Source organism: Oncorhynchus mykiss, chromosome 8 (assembly GCF_057628025.1).
Source record: "Oncorhynchus mykiss isolate SJ-2025 chromosome 8, ASM5762802v1, whole genome shotgun sequence".
NCBI lineage: Eukaryota > Metazoa > Chordata > Actinopteri > Salmoniformes > Salmonidae > Oncorhynchus > Oncorhynchus mykiss.
In genome coordinates, this window is record NC_143029.1 from 51,340,093 (window position 1) to 51,360,735 (window position 20,643).

At 42.8% G+C, this 20,643-nt stretch overlaps 1 protein-coding gene across 2 annotated transcripts in view; it reads left to right on the plus strand.

The window, feature by feature from the left end:
* Window positions 1-20,643, plus strand: part of LOC110530017 (low-density lipoprotein receptor-related protein 8) — a 186,159-nt gene that overhangs the window by 64,580 nt on the left and 100,936 nt on the right. The window lies entirely within an intron of this gene.

Below are 20,643 nucleotides of genomic sequence, written 5' to 3' on the forward strand. Positions count from 1 at the left end.
AACAAAAACCCATGTGGCCAAATGCTGTGCTTTGTAGTAGGTCGTCTTCTCCTAGTTCCAGGCTAGTAGTAGTTCCCCTTTCACCTGGGAAGAGGGCGAGCCGAGCAGAGCATCTTTAGGGGAGGGTCTGATACAGTGGGAACAGATGTCTACCTAGTGCTGGGGAACATCTGGGACGCATGATGTACCTCTAGTCTACTGCCCTAGTTCTAGGCTATTTGAAGTGTCTGTTTGCTGTCTCTCAGTCATGATTGGAGTCTCCTGTTGACAGAAAGCAATACTATTGCCAAGTCAACCTACTTGCTGGCTTAAAGGTGTACTGTAGGTGTGTAGATGCCAAACATCATGTAGGCTCAATGTTTGACACTGGTTTTAATCCCTCCTTCCCTACCAGAAAGTAGTTTGAAACTAGTGAACCGTGAGATACTGGATACTGAATATTAGACACACACTTTTTAAAACCACCATACACCAGATACGTACTTACTTTGACTTTTGATATTCAGATATTGCATCACTTTTACCTGGTCAGTAAAAACCTTTGACTCTAAGGATACCAGACCAGGGTTCAAACAGTATGTGTTTTCTTTCAAATACTTTGCGTATTTGACTGAGCTTGCCAGTAGTGCCAGATGGCCGGGGTTTGCACTTTTTTGACTATTCCATTGGTTCCATTGAGCCAGCCTGGCAAGCTCAATCAAACTCCGCTGTTTGAAAGAAAACCCTGGTCTGCTGAATACCCAGGCCTGCCTTCTATTGCAGTCACATGAAGGACTGGGGGACTGTTTAGTGTTTATGGAACAGTTTATGAAGCAGGTTCCCTCCTGTGTTAGTTGAGGTCAGTGGAGATGCCAACACTTTGATGTGTTACCAATGTGCTTGGCTTTTAATGAATCCACCTCGGTTTATGCCTGCACGCTTCAGAAAACCATCAAAGCTGTGATCAAAGAGCATCATATGCAGCGTACCGGCATGGAATTATAACACCAAACATACACATTTGCATCCTCTGAACATTTTCACACGGACAGATGGACACGTGTACTGTGGGAGCACACACACAGAGGCGCACAGTCACATGCACGCACACACACGCACATGCTAACACAGGTACACACACACACCTGCAAAGGGGTGTGATGTAGGATATTTATGCAGCGTGACAGTTGTGAAAGGGCATGTGTAAGGTTAAATTACTGATCATTGAGATGGAGTAGCCTAATAAGTCAGCTTCTCTCCAGCTCATTAGCAACAACAATCCTACAGACCCTACAGTACATATGCTAGGCCTTGGCCCCTCGACCACCCTTATATACAGTATGCTGTGGGCAAAGTTTCCCCTCGGTACAGATCTACGATCGGCTAAATCTATCTAAGCTAAACCCTCTAAGGTCCAACGCCCATTTTCCCTTTTCATTCCAACAGATTAACTGAGCAGCACAATAACGAGCGATAAGCGCACGAGCACAGAAAGACAGACAGACAGACAGACAGACAGACAGACAGACAGAGCTGTGTTGCTCTTGCTGAATTTCATCATAGCCCTAGACACTGTGATGCAATAATTTTTCACACTGGTGTATCTGTACGGTATTGCTTTGTTGTTCTTGCTGCATCGTTGTCATGGCCCTAGACTCTCTTCAGACAGCGACGAGGAGAGTCTTTTTGCCATGTTCAGTGTGCTCTGTAATCTCTGTCTCTCTGCGAGTGTGAAGCGCAGCCCAGGCATGATCTTGTCATTGCAGATCTCTGGTGTATTCGGTACAAAGGGCATGGCTCTGTTCACACAGAGAGTCCATCGTCACTGAGAGATGTATTTTCAAGTATTGGGTGTTTAGTTGTTCTTTGGGGTATTGCCTGGGTTATTGAAAAGCACTTTGCCTATGTGTGTGTGTGTGTGTGTGTGTGTGTGTGTGTGTGTGTGTGTGTGTGTGTATGCTAGGGCTGCACCGTTAATCGTATTTCAATCAAAATTGTGATTATTGACATGCTCAATATCCATATTGCAAGAGGCTGCAGTATTTTGATACGCCACTTAGCCGTCTGTAACGCTAGTTACAGTTACTCCGTCGCTCCTCTTTTGGACGCTTCCCAATCCCACACACACCAAGCCCCGCCCCTGTCACTCAAGCAAACAGTTCCTAATGCTCGACATTCACTCTGCATGTGTTGATGGTTTGACCAAACAATAGATTTTTTCCCCAACAAGAATTAACATAGCATTCCACTTTTCTTCTTAATATAAATTCACGTGTTCTATTATTTTTACTACTCGTTTGTGTAATTTGCTATCTGCAAAACATTAGCAGTTGGAATTAGCAAGCTGCAAATGTGCCTAAGAAATGTGTGGTAGCACCTAATGCTCCACTGAGATAGGGCAAATCTTGCTAGCAAACCTTTCCTCAAATACAGACTGGTACCAGTGGTGGAGTACAACAGCTTGTTATTAATCAGAGTGGAAAAAGTGAAGAATATTCTAAAATCTTTGTCTGAATGTACCTATCTATTTAAATCGGATTTGGGTGCCCTCGGAAATACTGACCAACACTTTGGTTCCTACTGTCAACCATCTCATCCCTTACTTTTTCATTTGTAGTCATGCCCAGCAAAACTGCATTCCAAGTGCCCACTGTATTCCAAATGTTTTGCCCATATCGTGCAGCTAGGGTTGCCAACTTTTTCACTACCAAATAAGGGACAAAAGCTTGCGTGCCAGTGCACGGTGCCACGGTGCCACGGCGGTGTGGGTATGGTGTTGTGTGAATGAATGAATATACAGTGTATATTCTTATTCAATTAGAATGGCAAAACATTTGTATATTCCATTTCGCCTAAAGCTTTACTAAAACTGTATCATTATGTAAACTTATGTGAATAAACCTCAAAATAAATGATCAAAGAAATCACAATTTGGACCTTTACAGCAAAAAAAACAACGACTTTTCAAATGCAAAAGATGAGAAGAGAGCGGCATGAGTCACTCACCAAGTCTACATACAGTGCCTTGCGAAAGTATTCGGCCCCCTTGAACTTTGCGACCTTTTGCCACATTTCAGGCTTCAAACATAAAGATATAAAACTGTATTTTTTTGTGAAGAATCAACAACAAGTGGGACACAATAAAGTGGAACGACATTTATTGGATATTTCAAACTTTTTTAACAAATCAAAAACTGAAAAATTGGGTGTGCAAAATTATTCAGCCCCCTTAAGTTAATACTTTGTAGCGCCACCTTTTGCTGCGATTACAGCTGTAAGTCGCTTGGGGTATGTCTCTATCAGTTTTGCACATCGAGAGACTGAATTTTTTTCCCATTCCTCCTTCAAAACAGCTCGAGCTCAGTGAGGTTGGATGGAGAGCATTTGTGAACAGCAGTTTTCAGTTCTTTCCACAGATTCTCGATTGGATTCAGGTCTGGACTTTGACTTGGCCATTCTAACACCTGGATATGTTTATTTTTGAACCATTCTATTGTAGATTTTGCTTTATGTTTTGGATCATTGTCTTGTTGGAAGACAAATCTCTGTCCCAGTCTCAGGTCTTTTGCAGACTCCATCAGGTTTTCTTCCAGAATGGTCCTGTATTTGGCTCCATCCATCTTCCCATCAATTTTAACCATCTTCCCTGTCCCTGCTGAAGAAAAGCAGGCCCAAACCATGATGCTGCCACCACCATGTTTGACAGTGGGGATGGTGTGCTCAGCTGTGTTGCTTTTACGCCAAACATAACTTTTTGCATTGTTGCCAAAAAGTTAAATTTTGGTTTCATCTGACCAGAGCACCTTCTTCCACATGTTTGGTGTGTCTCCCAGGTGGCTTGTGGCAAACTTGAAACGACACTTTTTATGGATATCTTTAAGAAATGGCTTTCTTCTTGCCACTCTTCCATAAAGGCCAGATTTGTGCAATATATGACTGATTGTTGTCCTATGGACAGAGTCTCCCACCTCAGCTGTAGATCTCTGCAGTTCATCCAGAGTGATCATGGGCCTCTTGGCTGCATCTCTGATCAGTCTTCTCCTTGTATGAGCTGAAAGTTTAGAGGGACGGCCAGGTCTTGGTAGATTTGCAGTGGTCTGATACTCCTTCCATTTCAATATTATCGCTTGCACAGTGCTCCTTGGGATGTTTAAAGCTTGGGAAATCTTTTTGTATCCAAATCCGGCTTTAAACTTCTTCACAACAGTATCTCGGACCTGCCTGGTGTGTTCCTTGTTCTTCATGATGCTCCCTGCGCTTTTAACGGACCTCTGAGACTATCACAGTGCAGGTGCATTTATACGGAGACTTGATTACACACAGGTGGATTGTATTTATCATCATTAGTCATTTAGGTCAACATTGGATCATTCAGAGATCCTCACTGAACTTCTGGAGAGAGTTTGCTGCACTGAAAGTAAAGGGGCTGAATAATTTTGCACGCCCAATTTTTCCGTTTTTGATTTGTTAAAAAAGTTTGAAATATCCAATAAATGTCGTTCCACTTCATGATTGTGTCCCACTTGTTGTTGATTCTTCACAAAAAAATACAGTTTTATATCTTTATTTTTGAAGCCTGAAATGTGGCAAAAGGTCGCAAAGTTCAAGGGGGCCGAATACTTTCGCAAGGCACTGTATTTTTCGCTGCTCTTGACTGATTCCAGCAGTCCTTTCTCCTCTTGCAGAGCCAGAGAGAAGTCATCACATGACAAGTCACAGTTCCCAGTAATTTGAAGTTCATTTTTGATCAGCTCTGTGCTACATCGGTTTCTTGAGTCTGACATTTAATGGTCATCAGACAGAAAATCTTCTCTACAAAGGCATTTGAGTCTGGCACACTGAGGACAAATGAGACAATCCTATACATGTTGATCAAGTTGGCTTTCCCTAGGTTTTTGGAAAACTGCCACCTACTCACTGGTGGATTTTGTGGTATCCTGTCTGGCTTTCTGTATTTCCTCTCGGCTAGCACAAAACTCTTCATAGAGTTGGTCCATACTGACTGTCTCTGTCATTTTGAGGGCAACCACCACCTGCTCCAGGTCAGGGAAGGAGAGCTCCTCATAGAGGCCGATCAGTTTCACCATTACATGTTCTGGTGAGAAATCAAACCACTTGTCAATGTATGTAATGACAGTGTCATAGAACTTCACAAAGTCCTGTTGCTGCTTGGACCTTTGTGCTGACAATTGTTTGACCTTCAGCTGCTTGGTCTACTTAGAAAAAACCTTTTGACTTCCTCGTAAACATCTGTGATACAGAGCGTTGTTTCGTCCAGATTTTTTAGGAGTTGGTCAGAAACACACCCACTTTGTGGAAAATGCACAGATAAATCTCAGCAGCTTTCGTTTTTTCTTCATACTCAAAAATACTATTCAGTGCCACAGGACCGGTCTCCCTAAGGGACCTGAAGTATGATGTAAGAGCTGGCCAGCTTTGCTGGAGACGATCGACAGCTGGATGAAGAGAGAGCCATTGTGTGCAAACATGTCACAGAATTTCACGCCACTCAGTGTCGGGAAGTAGATACTGATAAGTGGCTGTAGATCTGTAAAACAATTGTCTCAATATCCACGGACCGCTGATCGCAGGCGTGCTTGCAGGCATTATGAGCTATGTGAGCTGGGCAATTAGCTTTCAGAATGCGATTGTTGGCACTGCTCAATAACTGGTAAACGGAGAGGTGTTTTCCAATTATGTCAGTTTCCACAGTAGACGTCACGGAGAATGCGTCACGATGAATGCGGCGATATTGCTAGCACCTTTAGCTAGCCTGTGTAAGGGGTGCGTAACTGGTGGCAGGGAAGTCAAACGCAGGAGAGCAGAACTTGGTGAATAGCCGGAGCAGTTTAATATATAAAACTAATGGCATACAAAACAACAAACACATGGGTACAAAACCCGTAGCGCACCAGTAACACATAGCACACGTACTTACATATAAACAATTCCCGACAAGGACATGGGGGAAACAGAGGGAAAATATACAACATGTAATTAGGGAATTGAAACCAGGTGAGTGTGAAAACAAGACAAAACAAATGGAACGTGTTGGTGTGTGTGTTTGTGCACGTGTGTTTACGAGCAGCTAGCCTATGCTCATTGGCAAACAGCAGCTGGCCCCTGAAGCAAGTGCCTTAATTACACTGCTGCATTTTAGCTGGTGGCAGATTTGATCTGAAATGGGGATTTTAACCCGCGGGCGGTATCGGTGTTATGGTAATTCACGTCTGGAGTAGGCAATGGGGAAATGCATAATAACTACAGTCAATGTTCATTGTTCCAGCTATCTGGCTTTTCTTCAGTCTTTAGGGTCCCTTCTGTTGATTGGGGATTCAGCCACTGACTGCTTGGATTGTTCGCATGTGTGTGTGTCTAACTCTGTGTGTCTCTCTCTTTCTGTGTGTGTCTACTCTGCGTTATTGCAGTCATTCTCTGAGAGCACAGTGGAACAGTAGATGATCACTCGAAAACCAGGGCAAAAGGCTAACCTCCCATTTCCAGTTGCAGTGCTTTATTTAGCCGACCACCTGACACGGTGATCCGTTGTGACGCCCAAATATGTTAGGGCATAATGCATCAAAGTAGAGGAGAGATTGACTGCATCGCTACTTGTCTCTCTGTGAGAGGTATTGATGTGTTGAAGGCACTGAACTGTCTGTTCAAACAGCTAACACACATCTCAGACCCCCATGCACAACCCACAAGAAATGCCACCAGTGGTCTCTTCACAGTCCACAAGTCTAGAATAGACACTGGGAAACACTACATAGAGCCATGACTACATGAAACTCTCTTCCACATCAAGTAACTCAAGCTAGCAGTAAAATCTGATTTAAAAAAAACAACTGATAAAACAACACCTCACAGCTTCAATGTAGACTGTGAAGAGAGAGAGACACACACACAAAACACTCGGCAGCAGCTAATGGGGATCCTAATAAATACTAAGCATCGTCCGTTGCTTTCCTCTGAGGTGCAATAGAGTGGAGTTGACTCAAACTCTACATGCACAGTGTAAAATCTATACATAACCCGCAAGACAAGCCACCAGGGTCTCTTCACAGTCCAGAACAGACTCTGGAAAACACACAGTACTACATAGAGCCATGACTACATGGAACTCACAGTGTAAAACCTGTGTCAAGAAACCAGATCTGGCAACGAAACCAAACTTCACAGGTCCTCTATTACTGGAAGGAATTGGTGTACATCGTTAATGCATAATGTTGTGCTTATACGGCATTGTGAGACTTGTCACAAGCATGTATGACCTCTTATAATGTATTATTATCATCTCATAATGATCCTGACGAGCTAAATACCAGCCATTTGGGTTCAGTTGAAAATGTCCTACATAGAGACCATTTTATAAACCCAAGCCTTACAATGCGACATCATAAAGACTCATGTGGATTATTTAAAATAAAAATACATTTTAAATGCCTTCCTCACCATCTTAAATGAGCATACCCCATTCAAGAAATTTAGAACCAGGAACAGATACAGGTTCTCTCCAGACCTGAATGCCCTTAACCATCACTTAAACATCCTATGGCGTTCTGTATTAGCATCGAACAGCCCCCGTGATATTCAACTTTTCAGGGAAGCTAGAAACCAATATACACAGGCAGTTAGAAAAGCCAAGGCTAGCTTTTTCAAGCAGAAATGTGCTTCCTGCAACACAAACTCAAAAAAGTTGTCACCTGGTTCACCAACTACTTCTCTGATAGAGTTCAGTGTGTCAAATCGGAGGGCCTGTTGTCCGGGCCCCTGGCAGTCTCTATGGGGGTGCCACAGGGTTCAATTCTTGGACCGACTCTCTTCTCTGTATACATCAATGATGTCGCGCTTGCTGCTGGTGAGTCTCTGATCTACCTCTACGCAGACGACACCATTCTGTATACTTCTGGCCCTTCTTTGGACACTGTGTTAACAACCCTCCAGACGAGCTTCAATGCCATACAACTCTCCTTCCGTGGCCTCCAATTTCTCTTAAACGCAAGTAAAACTAAATGCATGCTTTTCAATTGATCGCTGCCCGCACCTGCTCGCCCGTCCAGCATCACTACTCTGGACGGCTCTGACTTAGAATACGTGGACAACTACAAATACCTGGGTGTCTGGTTAGACTGTAAACTCTCCTTCCAGACTCACATTAAGCATCTCCAATCCAAAATTAAATCTAGAATCAGCTTCCTATATCGCAACAAAGCCTCCTTCACTCATGCTGCCAAACATACCCTCGTAAAACTGACCATCCTACCGATTCTCGACTTCGGTGATGTCATCTATAAAATAGCCTCCAACACTTTACTCAACAAACTGGATGCAGTCTATCACAGTGCCGTCCGTTTTGTCACCAAAGACCCATACACTACCCACCATTGTGACCTGTACGCTCTCGTTGGTTGGCCCTCGCTTCATACTCGTCGCCAAACCCACTGGCTACAGGTTATCTACAAGACTCTGCTAGGTAAAGCCCCGCCTTATCTCAGCTCACTGGTCACCATAGCAGCACCCACTCGTAGCACGCTCTCCAGCAGGTATATCTCACTGGTCACCCCCAAAGCCAATTCCTCCTTTGGTCGTCTTTCCGTTCAGTTCTCTGCTGCCCATGACTGGAACGAATTGCAAAAATCTCTGAAGCTGGAGACTCACATCTCCCTCACTAGCTTTAAGCACCAGCTGTCAGAGCAGTTTACAGATCACTGCACCTGTACTTAGCTATCTGTAAACAGCCCATCTATCTACCTACCTCATCCCCATACTGGTATTTATGTATTTATTTTGCTCCTTTGCACCCCAGTATCTCTACCTGCACATTCATCTTCTGCCGATCTACCATTCCCGTGTTTAATTGCTATATAGTAATTACTTCGCCACCATGGCCTATTTATTACCTTAAATTAACTAATTTGCACTCACTGTATATAGACTTTTTGTTTTCTTTTGTTCTACTGTATTATTGACTGTATGTTTTGTTTATTCCACGTGTAACTCTGTGTTGTTGTATGTGTCGAACTGCTTTGCTTTATCTTGGCCAGGTCGCAATGGTAAATGAGAACTTGTTCTCAACTTGCCTACCTGGTTAAATGAAAAATACAAATGTGCTTAGAACAGGTAATAAAGCATTGTTCCTGTTGAGCAATTATGCCCTAAATGTTCTGTGTACTCTCTACTCTGTATCAAGAGCTGTATCATGTGTTATGATAACAACTGGCCGTAGTCCACTATCTGATTCCCACGTAGCTCCTCTGGGTCAGCCTCCACTGTCTGGCCAGTATATACAGTGCCTTGCGAAAGTATTCGGCCCCCTTGAACTTTGCGACCTTTTGCCACATTTCAGGCTTCAAACATAAAGATATAAAACTGTATTTTTTGTGAAGAATCAACAACAAGTGGGACACAATCATGAAGTGGAACGACATTTATTGGATATTTCAAACTTTTTTAACAAATCAAAAACTGAAAAATTGGACGTGCAAAATTATTCAGCCCCTTTAAGATAATACTTTGTAGCGCCACCTTTTGCTGCGATTACAGCTGTAAGTCGCTTGGGGTATGTCTCTATCAGTTTTGCACAGTGAGAGACTGACATTTTTTCCCATTCCTCCTTGCAAAACAGCTCGAGCTCAGTGAGGTTGGATGGAGAGCATTTGTGAACAGCAGTTTTCAGTTCTTTCCACAGATTCTTGATTGGATTCAGGTCTGGACTTTGACTTGGCCATTCTAACACCTGGATATGTTTACTTTTGAACCATTCCATTGTAGATTTTGCTTTATGTTTTGGATCATTGTCTTGTTGGAAGACAAATCTCCGTCCCAGTCTCAGGTCTTTTGCAGACTCCATCAGGTTTTCTTCCAGAATGGTCCTGTATTTGGCTCCATCCATCTTCCCATCAATTTTAACCATCTTCCCTGTCCCTGCTGAAGAAAAGCAGGCCCAAACCATGATGCTGCCACCACCATGTTTGACAGTGGGGATGGTGTGTTCAGGGTGATGAGCTGTGTTGCTTTTACGCCAAACATAACGTTTTGCATTGTTGCCAAAAAGTTCAATTTTGGTTTCATCTGACCAGAGCACCTTCTTCCACATGTTTGGTGTGTCTCCCAGGTGGCTTGTGGCAAACTTTAAACAACACTTTTTATGGATATCTTTAAGAAATGGCTTTCTTCTTGCCACTCTTCCATAAAGGCCAGATTTGTGCAATCTACGATTGATTGTTGTCCTATGGACAGAGTCTCCCACCTCAGCTGTAGATCTCTGCAGTTCATCCAGAGTGATCATGGGCCTCTTGGCTGCATCTCTGGTCAGTCTTCTCCTTGTATGAGCTGAAAGTTTAGAGGGACGGCCAGGTCTTGGTAGATTTGCAGTGGTCTGATACTCCTTCCATTTCAATATTATCGCTTGCACAGTGCTCCTTGGGATGTTTAAAGCTTGGGAAATCTTTTTGTATCCAAATCCGGCTTTAAACTTCTTCACAACAGTATCTCGGACCTGCCTGGTGTGTTCCTTGTTCTTCATGATGCTCTCTGCACTTTTAACGGACCTCTGAGACTATCACAGTGCAGGTGCATTTATACGGATACTTGATTACACACAGGTGGATTGTATTTATCATCATTAGTCATTTAGGTCAACATTGGATCATTCAGAGATCCTCACTGAACTTCTGGAGAGAGTTTGCTGCACTGAAAGTAAAGGGGCTGAATAATTTTGCACGCCCAATTTTTCAGTTTTTGATTTGTTAAAAAAGTTTGAAATATCCAATAAATGTCGTTCCACTTCATGATTGTGTCCCACTTGTTGTTGATTCTTCACAAAAAAATACAGTTTTATATCTTTATGTTTGAAGCCTGAAATGTGGCAAAAGGTCGCAAAGTTCAAGGGGGCCGAATACTTTCGCAAGGCACTGTAAGTGCTGCGACACAGCTACTATTTTCTACTGCCCAGACTCTGTGTATCTTTATGGGCAGTTCATTTGATAGCCTCTTGCCTTAATGGGTCTCAGTTACGGTGTTTTGTCTTATCGTCGTTGTATGATTCTTAGCAGATCATTGTTTTTTGATTATTGATTAAATTTAGTCTAGTGTGTGTAGTTATGATGGATTACTACTTTGAGAGAAGTGACTGCAGCGGTGTCACCTAAGTGGAGGTGCTACACTTTGGTGGATGAGATACACACACACACACACACACACACACACACACGCATAAAGTTGGTCCCCAGTGCTGTAATGATTTTGACAGAAAGATACGGATCATCAGTATAATGAAGCCTCTGTGTTTTGACTGAAGCCAAAAGAGACTGTTGACTAGGCAATCTGAGTATCATCAGAGCGGTGGGAATTTGTCCTCATTAATCTTCAATAATCTCCCTTTGAAACACTAGGACTGCGTGCCAAATGGCACCCTCTTCCCTACATAGTGCACTACTTTTGACCATTGTCAAAAGTAGTGCACTACATAGGGAAAGGGGTGCCATTTGGGACACATCCCAGTTGTCTGAGTCATACTTGTTCTTTTCTGTTTGGTCCCTTTGAAAAAATGAGTCTTTTACTGATCCAACTGGAGCTTGGCTGTGGATGAATACACTTTGCTGGGCAATGAGTGTGTGTGCGTTTGCACGCGCTTGAAGATGAGGAAGCATTTAGACAGTGTGGGGTTTTGATGCTCTAAATTCCAGTATAGTTTTATTTTACATAACAAAGAGTATGTAATGGTGTGTGTGTGTGTTTAATTAATTGACCTGCTAGTTTTGTGTTTTACTGTAAACTCACGCCTCTAGTTTTCTCCCTTGAGATCTCTCTACAGAGGCTGCCAGCTCTCTCTGTGCTCTACCCCATGGCCTGTGAACTCACATTACATCATGTTCTTGATCTCTCAGCCGTGGTACTTGATTAAGATAACAGAACTGTGAAAAGAATATTAATAATACTGTATATGTATCAATAGCCATTAAAAGCTGGTCGAATTGAACTGAGCTAGGGCTTTCATGTTCTTGATCTTTCAGCTGAGGAAATACACTGAACAAAAATATCAATTCAACATGTAAAGTGTTGAATTGATGAGCTGAAATAAAATATCCCAGAAATGTTCCATATGCACAAAAAGCTTATTGCTCTCAACATTTGTGCACACATTTGTTTACATCCCTGTTAGTGAGCATTTGTCCTTTGCGAAGATAATTGTCTTGATAATCCATCCACTTGACAGGTGTGGCTTATTAAGAAGCTGATTAAACAGCATGGTCATTACATAGGTGCACCTTGTGTTGGGGGACAATTAAAGGCCACTGTAAAATGTTCCGTTTTGTGTCACACAACACAATGCCACAGATGTCTCAAGTTTTGAGGGAGCGTGCAATTGGAATGCTGACAGTAGGAATGTCCACCAGAGCTATTGCCAGAAAATGTTATGTTTATTTCCCGTTTCCAACGTCGTTTTAGAGAATGTGGCATTATATCCAACCAGCCTCACAACCGCAGACCACGTGTAACCACGCCAGCCCAGGACCTCCACATCCGGGTTCTTCACCTGCATGATCATCTGAAACAGGCCACCAGGACAGCTGATGAAACTGTGGGTTTGCACAACTGAAGCTCATCTGCGTGCTCGTCGTCCTCACCAGGGTCTTGACCTGACTGCATTTCGGCATCTTAACCGACTTCAGTGGGCAAATACTCACCTTCTATGGCCACTGGCACACTGTAAATGTGCTCTTCACATATGAATCCCGGTTTCAATTGTACCGGGCAGATGGCAGACAGCGTTGTGTGGGCGAGCAGTTTGCTGATGTCAACGTTGTGAACATAATTGCATTTTATTGCTGGAAGTTTGATTGCACAGAGATACCGTGATGAGATCCTGAGGACCATTGTCATGCCATTCAACTGCCGCCATCACCTCATGTTTCAGCATGATAATGCACGGCCTCATGTTGCAAGGATCTGTACACTATTTCTGGAAGCTGAAAATGAACTGCATACTCACCAGACATGTCACCCATTGAGCATGTTTAGGATGCTCTGGATCGATGTGTGCGACAGCATGTTTCAGTTCCCGCCAATATCCAGTAACTTAGCACAGCCGTTGAAGAGGAGTGGGACAACATTCCCCAGGCCACAATCAACAGCCTGATCAACTCTATGTGAAGGAGCTGCATGAGGCAAATGGTGTTCACACCTGATACTGACTGGTTTTCTGGTCGAGGGCCCTACCTTTTTGTTGTTGTTGGTATCTGTGAAATCCATAGATTAGGGCCTAATTTATTTATTTAAATTGACTGATTTCCTTATATGAACTGTAACTCAGTGCAATCTTTGAAATTGTTGAATGTTGCGTTTTGGGGGGTTTTGTTCAGTGTAGATAAATAATATAAGATGGCACTATGAAAAAAATAGCTTTTTCAATGGTATATCCTTGGACTGATTCTGAGAGAATTCTCAGTTTTCAGTCCATCGGGCAATGACTACTATAGTGTTGGGTATGACAGCAGCTGAAAATGTGTCTCCCTGGATAGTGTGTAGATCATGGTTGAGTGGTATTGGATGTGAGGCTGACCAGACCAGATAAGGTTTCAGCTGTTAGGCTGTGTATGGTACTCCCTATCTCCCCTAAATGTTCACTCGGATAGCGTGACACCTTTCCTAATGGCTAAAGATGCAGGTGACAGAGAGTAGTGGCAGCTTGTGTATCCTTTTAGTTGGGAGGCACCTAGTGCAGTGCTGCAAGCCCAAATATTAGTTTGGTCCTTCAGGTTACAAGATTTCCATTCATTTAAAGGGATAGTTCACCCAAATTACAATGTTAGTTGTAAGAGTTTGTTCCCACTTGAATGTAGTCTATGGAGTTAGCCACAGTTCAGATTGTTTCTTTAACACTCAATTACATGATTAGATGTTACTTAGAGGGTAATGAATGGCCATTTGGAACACACTAATGTTGCCTCTCGTTCCATTAGTTTTTTGGTTAATAATGCAAAAGTAGTAAATTGGTGTCAGTGGGTAGCCCTAAACATTTGAACTATGGATTACAGTCGCTCCTGAGAGGATAGTACAAAACAGGTTGTCCTAGCTTACTTTGACCAACAACCAGAAATATATGATTTTCTGGTTCATTTAAAAAAAATCTAAAGCTAGATATGTGTTTTTGTTTGTTGCGTCAATTAGACCATACCAATTTCAAGCTTATCTTTCTAACAAATAAAAAGTTATATCGGAATATTTAGACTACTTAGCTGGCTAACTCCTTGATCTTGCTTTGTACAGTATTATGCCCCTCTGGCCCCTAGACTACTTTCAGGGTAAGGAACCATCTTATGTTGCAATTGGAGTGAACTATCTCTTTAACATGAGAAATATTGATTCATTATCGAGAAATGACTACAGAAGTCTACTTTATTGGCTTCTGTGTGAATTTTGCGGAGATGCACACACATACAGTATTACAGAGAAATGAATCCCCTTAACACATTTTAAAACCCCAACTGATGTGTTGCGGAATCATTTTATTTTCCTTCTCACTTTTTAATGAAAGCGGGATTTGGAGGCAGCTGAGGAAAATAGTGTCACCGCATGACCCTTTCTAGAGATTTTGAAAACAGCAGTGAAGGAGAATTGAAGCAACTCCCCGCCGCCTAATACCAGACTCTCCACAACCCCCCACCCCCCCACCCCACCCGCTATTTCAAACAAAAGGTTATTCAAGGAGAATCTAAGGCGTCTTGAATTTAGACTCTCTGGCAGTTGTAGTTTAACTGGATGGCGTTTCATCAATGTTGCACTGGTGTTGACACAACGAACTGCTATGACTAACCTAACTGATGTGCTGCGCCATCTCATCTGGCTCCAGACTGCCTACTCCTCTACATTGGTCCGCTAAATCAATCATTCATTTCATCCATGTATTTTTTTGTTGTTGCCAGCCCAGTACATACGGTTACTTATCTCCTCTCGCCAATATGACGAGTCTGTCCTAAATGATGTTAGCGGATAGAGTCTAATGTTTCATCTCTGGCTGCTGGTGGCACTATATTGGTCAGTTAAATCCATCAATCATTCCACCCATCTCTGTGTTCCTATACTCTACAGCGCAACCTCTCGTTTGCGCTCTCTCATCGCATGGCGTGATAATAGACACACAGAGTTGACACAGAGTAAGGTAGCAGCATAGAAAGCCGCAGTGGAGTGGGTTTTAACGGTGCTAAGGGGCAGGGATGTGAAACTACCGGAACTGTACTGAAGTGTGGGTGTGTCGGTATTAAGCTTGGGCAATATACCGTCTATCCAGGTATTTCGAAATACTGACGGTAAACATTTTAATACCGAGAAGGAAGAAAAAAAATATAATAATAGAAATAGCGCCCCTTGTGTGCACATCCGGTAATACTGTATACCCCGGTATGGTACAGAAACAGTATGACAGCATGAAAATCTTGATATAGTAATCTTGGGTTTTTTCCTAGCCACCTTGCTTCTTCACCTGCATTGCTTGCTGTTTGGGGTTTTAGGCTGGGTTTCTGTACAGCACTTTGAGATATCAGCTGATGTACGAAGGGCTATATAAAATAAATTTGATTGATATACCGCCCAACCTCAGTTTGTGTGTGTGAAAGAGAGCATTTGTTATGTGCGTGTGTGTACTGTGTATTTGTTGTGTGTTTTATGTATTTGATGTGGTTTCTTTGTGTGTGTGTCCGTGGAGGAGGAGATCAGGGTAGCCTAAGTTCACCATAAATAGAAAATGTGCAGTGAAACCTGAAAGGAGATCAATAAATCAAAGGCTACTCCCAAATGTCAGTGTGGCTCAGAGGGAGCATTGTGCTTTTTTCCCCCACTCACATATCCTCTGATCATATCTGTCCGGTGAGCTACAGTATAACCACATTCTGATCAAATGGCCAAATGGCACCCGATTCCCTATGTAGTGCACTACTTTTGACCAGGGCCCTCTGGTCAAAAGTAGTGCCCTACATAGGGAATCGGGTGCCATTTGGGACACATCCCTGATCTCTGTAGGCCATGCGCTACTGAGGAGGAATCACATGGGTTAAAGCTCGGGGTCTTAAATCAGGCTTAGCTGCTGAACTTCTAGGGGATAATTATAGGCCACGAATGGTTCTTACCGAGGACCGGGAGTATTTCCTAACAACATGACTGGAATTTGACCACCGATGACCTCATAAACAAGGGTTCAAAGTTTTGCTTAGTTGGGACACTTGGTCTTGAAGAAATCCTGGCCCTAGCATGTTATGGCATTGTATCCAGTTTACTGATGTCTCTCTGGGATAGAAGTGCTGATGCCCCTATTCAGCTATTCAGTAGACCAATGGTGTGTTATCATTGTGAGCATGGTATTGAATCTTGGTTTAAACGGGTAGGCATGCTCCAGGACTCCAGCTAACGAATGTTCAAATGCACAGCAGAAGCAGCGGAGAAGATAATGTCACCCGAGTCCCTGGCTGTGTTTACACAGGTAGCTCAATTTTCCCAATTATTGGCAATAGTTTGAGTTTGTTTTATTTTTACAGAGACAGTGCACATTAATCAAAGTTTCAGTGCCGGTTTTAGCCAGCCGGCTAATTTTCAACCGCAGTCCCTGAGCAGGTTATTAAAAACAATTACAATATATACAATCGGTGAGCACACGCAGAGCAACATAGGACAAGCAAGACATAGCATACAAATAGAGCAACATAGAACAAAAAGCAACAAGACAAGAATTGATCAACAGATCTGATCTGACTGGTCAAAATACAGTTAGTAGCAAAATATCAAAAATTGAGCTGCCTGTGTAAACACAGCCACCGTGTCTCTTCGCAACAGTTTTCTGTGTCCAGGTCAATAAGTAATCCACTACCACTGAGCAACTGTTTGTCTGTCTCCACTTTCTTCCCTAATTGAATGAGTAAAACCAATACAATAGGAATTGATCAATATGGAATTTTTGTCACAGTTGGTTCAACTGGCTGAATAATTACCCTTTTCGATTGCAGTTCAATTGGAACCACTGGCTATTGGGTGAAATAGTATTGGGAAATCCAATTGTTTACCATTCAGTGAAATCAATGACATGTATTTATTAACCAGTTTTAGCCTACATCAGTGGTTGTCACAAAGTGTGCCAAAAAGTAAACAATCCCTTTCCGCAACTAGGGCTACTGTACAGCGATTGGGTTTCAAGCAAAAAATATTTTATGGATGGGAGTAGGTTAGCCTCAAATGCCACAAGATGTCAATCTTTTGTGTGTGTGTTGCACGAGATTCAGCAAATAAAAACAAATCCCAGTTTTTTCCCCAAAATACCAGAAGTTGCGTCACACTGCTCTCCGATTTCTGACAATGCCGCTGAGGGTGCCTAACAGGAGCCATTATGTTTCCTGCTCAGACAACACTTCCCCAATTTACTCGAGGCTAATGAGGCCATTTTTCTTCTGATGCTCAAAAGAATGTGCTTGTTGATGCATTACCTATTAAAGGGATAGTTCACTCAAATGACAAAAATGTCATTGTACGACAAGGTATGAAAGCAATGCATGCTTTGGTTAAGTTGGCCTGGCAGTGTTTCCACATGATAACGTTTTTACAATTTGTGGCACAAATCCCATTCAAGTCATGGGACTTTTGTTAAATGTTAGCATGTGGAAACAGTGCCAGGGAAACTAAACCAACGCATAGATTTCTGTCATACCTTGTCCATTGACTGCTTACAGGAGAAGAAAACCAATGAGGAGAGGAGGGTGTTGCTGTGTGTGTGTGTGTGTGTGTGTGTGTGTGTGTGTGTGTGTGTGTGTGTGTGTGTGTGTGTGTGTGTGTGTGTGTGTGTGCCTCTGTGATGAACGCAACCGTCATCACTGCTGTGCACATCACAGCACCCAATGATAACAAAGGCGTGAGAAAAATGTGTGTGTGAGTCAGGGTTTCCGTTAGCTGGTAATAGCTGGCTTTTGGACCATTTTTAAACAAATAGAAAAGACGCTCAATTAAATTGCCTCTGGCCAATTGTCCGTCAGAAAAAGAAAATATCCCATTGCGAAATAATGCTTTTTAGCCTATTCATTGATGGAAATACCAGTCGATGGAAATTCATTTGACTGGTCATGCTTATCTGCCTATAGGTTGATTTGCTTAATTTAGTGGAATTAAATTGGCTCGTGTGTACAGTATATTCATTATGTGTCTTTATTTATCACAGAGACACAGAGCTGTTGAGCGGAAAATCTGTCAAACAGCGTGAGAGCCTCTGCTGCAGCATCTCCAACGGCAACGGAAGGCAGGCTTCATCAGCACCACTCTGCAATGAACTGGAGGCAGTGTGCATTTTGAAAACATATACTTAATTGTTTGAACCCTGAGCGTTTTAATACATATTATGAGGCATGTCTTACCTTGCTTCAAAGTAGCCTTTTCGATCTCCTCTCTTTCAAAATTACTAACAAATATATATATATTTTTTTTAATCTCTGTCACATAAAACCGCTTGCTTGCATGTGTGGTGCACTTTTTCCCCGCCTAATTTCATTATGGAACGAACATTCACGCCTAGCCTACTGCCTTGTGCGCGCTGCTGCGCTTATAATGTGAAGAAATAATAGTTCATCAGCATTTTAGTAGCATAGGCCTACTGGTTGTATGAATTTGTGATCTATCATCCCACAACTGTCCCCGAGTCTGTTTTGAATTGGTCAGCTTTCTCGACAAGCTGACCAAAAGAATAGGTCAACTTTTCCACCATGGGGGATAGTAGATTGACAAATGCTCGTGATTTTGCTGTTTGTTACTCATCTTATTGGCTGAGGACAGTTATTCTAACATCTTCAAAGTGGACGTCAGAATTCGGTAAGAAGGACTGCACGTCGTTGCATCCTCCACTTGCATTTTTATTTGTATATGAATTACCATAATATAAATGTGATTTCTGTCATTCAGAGCACCGTGGGTGGACACCCTAATCAGGTGACGCACCCAATGTATATGGGTCTGGTAGATTTCTCAAATGTCTGGTAAATAAAAATGTTGCCGGTCAAATGTCTGGTGCCACATTTTCCTGACTGAAACTCTGGTGGGTGTGTGGGTGCATGCGTGGGTAGGAACTTAATTGGTTCCTCTCCCTGGTGTAGTCGTGGCCCTGCCTGATGCTAGAACCTTCGTGGGCGTTGAAGTGTGTGTGTGTGTGAGATAGGACTGTAGTAGGAGGGCCTTTGGGGTGGGCCCCTCTCCCAGAGGTTTATTCTCACTTCATCTGTTGACTTGACCTCGAGCTGAATTCCTCGCTCTTCCCTAGTTCCGCAGCTGGCCTGTTGCCCTTCGCCTCCTTCAATGACTTTCCATACACATCCCTTATTCACCCTTCATTGACACAGATCATACATGTAACGTAGTCAATAAGTGATTATATAGTGGCAGGAATAAATATATTTCAAGTTAGAACCCAACACTAGATTAACCTTCTCGGTTCTCATCTCATTTTGGAATGGGTAAATCTCTGTGTCATGCTGCACTCTTAGGACCTCATTCATTTCTCTATGGCTCTGGGTCTGTATCACCGTTTCTCCACTCAAATCCACTCATCTAATTTGCCTTGCGCTCTCTCTCTCTCTCTCTCTCTCTCTCTCTCTCTCTCTCTCTCACTCTCACTCTCACTCTCACTCTCACTCTCACTCTCATATGGGCCTAACATTTAAACCTAGCCTAGTTAAAAAGGAGAGAGTCAATCGAAACAGATGGCACAAGCTGGCGTTAGTCATCTGCGTCAATTAGTTCGTTTACGGTTAGTTTATTTTGATGACGGTCTTCAACCATAATCGTTGGTTCCGATTATACGGTAGTTGTGCCAGCCCTACTTGTGGACTAAGGGAGGGAATGGGACAGAGAAGGGGATGTGGGACAATTGAATACCCAGCAGACAAAGGTCTTTGTCTATGTTTTTACAGTGTTTCAAAAGATGTTCTACCTCTTTGTTATTCCTAACAGTGTGAAAGATTTGGCTTCCAACCCAGGTTTCCTGTGTACCACTTTATTGTTATCCTGCTGAGCTTAAACTTATCGTTAGCTCGGGGAGGCAACACATTTTCAGCTATTTTTCACTCAACGGTTGTTCCGAACAGTCCAACAGTAGGATATGCACACAGCAGGGCATTACATCATTTTCTTCCTCAGATGAGCAAAAACTGGTTGAGTTTTGAGAGAGAGAGAGAGAGAGAGAGAGAGAGAGAGAGAGAGAGAGAGAGAGAGAGAGAGAGAGAGAGAGAGAGAGAGAGAGAGAGAGAGAGAGAGAGAGAGAGAGAGAGAGAGAGAGAGAGAGAGAGAGAGAGAGAGAGAGAGAGAGAGAGAGAGAGAGAGAGAGAGAGAGAGAGAGAGAGAGACTCTTACGGTTAGATTTTATTAGACGAACTGCACTGCCAGTCCCATTGCTGTTGGAGTAATGGCCCAGGGAAATGGAATGGCTCTGACCTCTGTATTGGCTGTGTTTGCATTTTCGTTGCCATGCATGTGCCGTCACTACAGGTGGCGAACACTTTCTGGCGGTAATACAGCCAGTCTGCTGGGTCGGCTCATCACCATGGTGATCTGCAGGGCTGGGCTGTACTATGTGTTAATCAGACCTGGTTTCAAGTACCATTTGAAATCATTTCAACTACTAAATTGTGTTCGATTGAG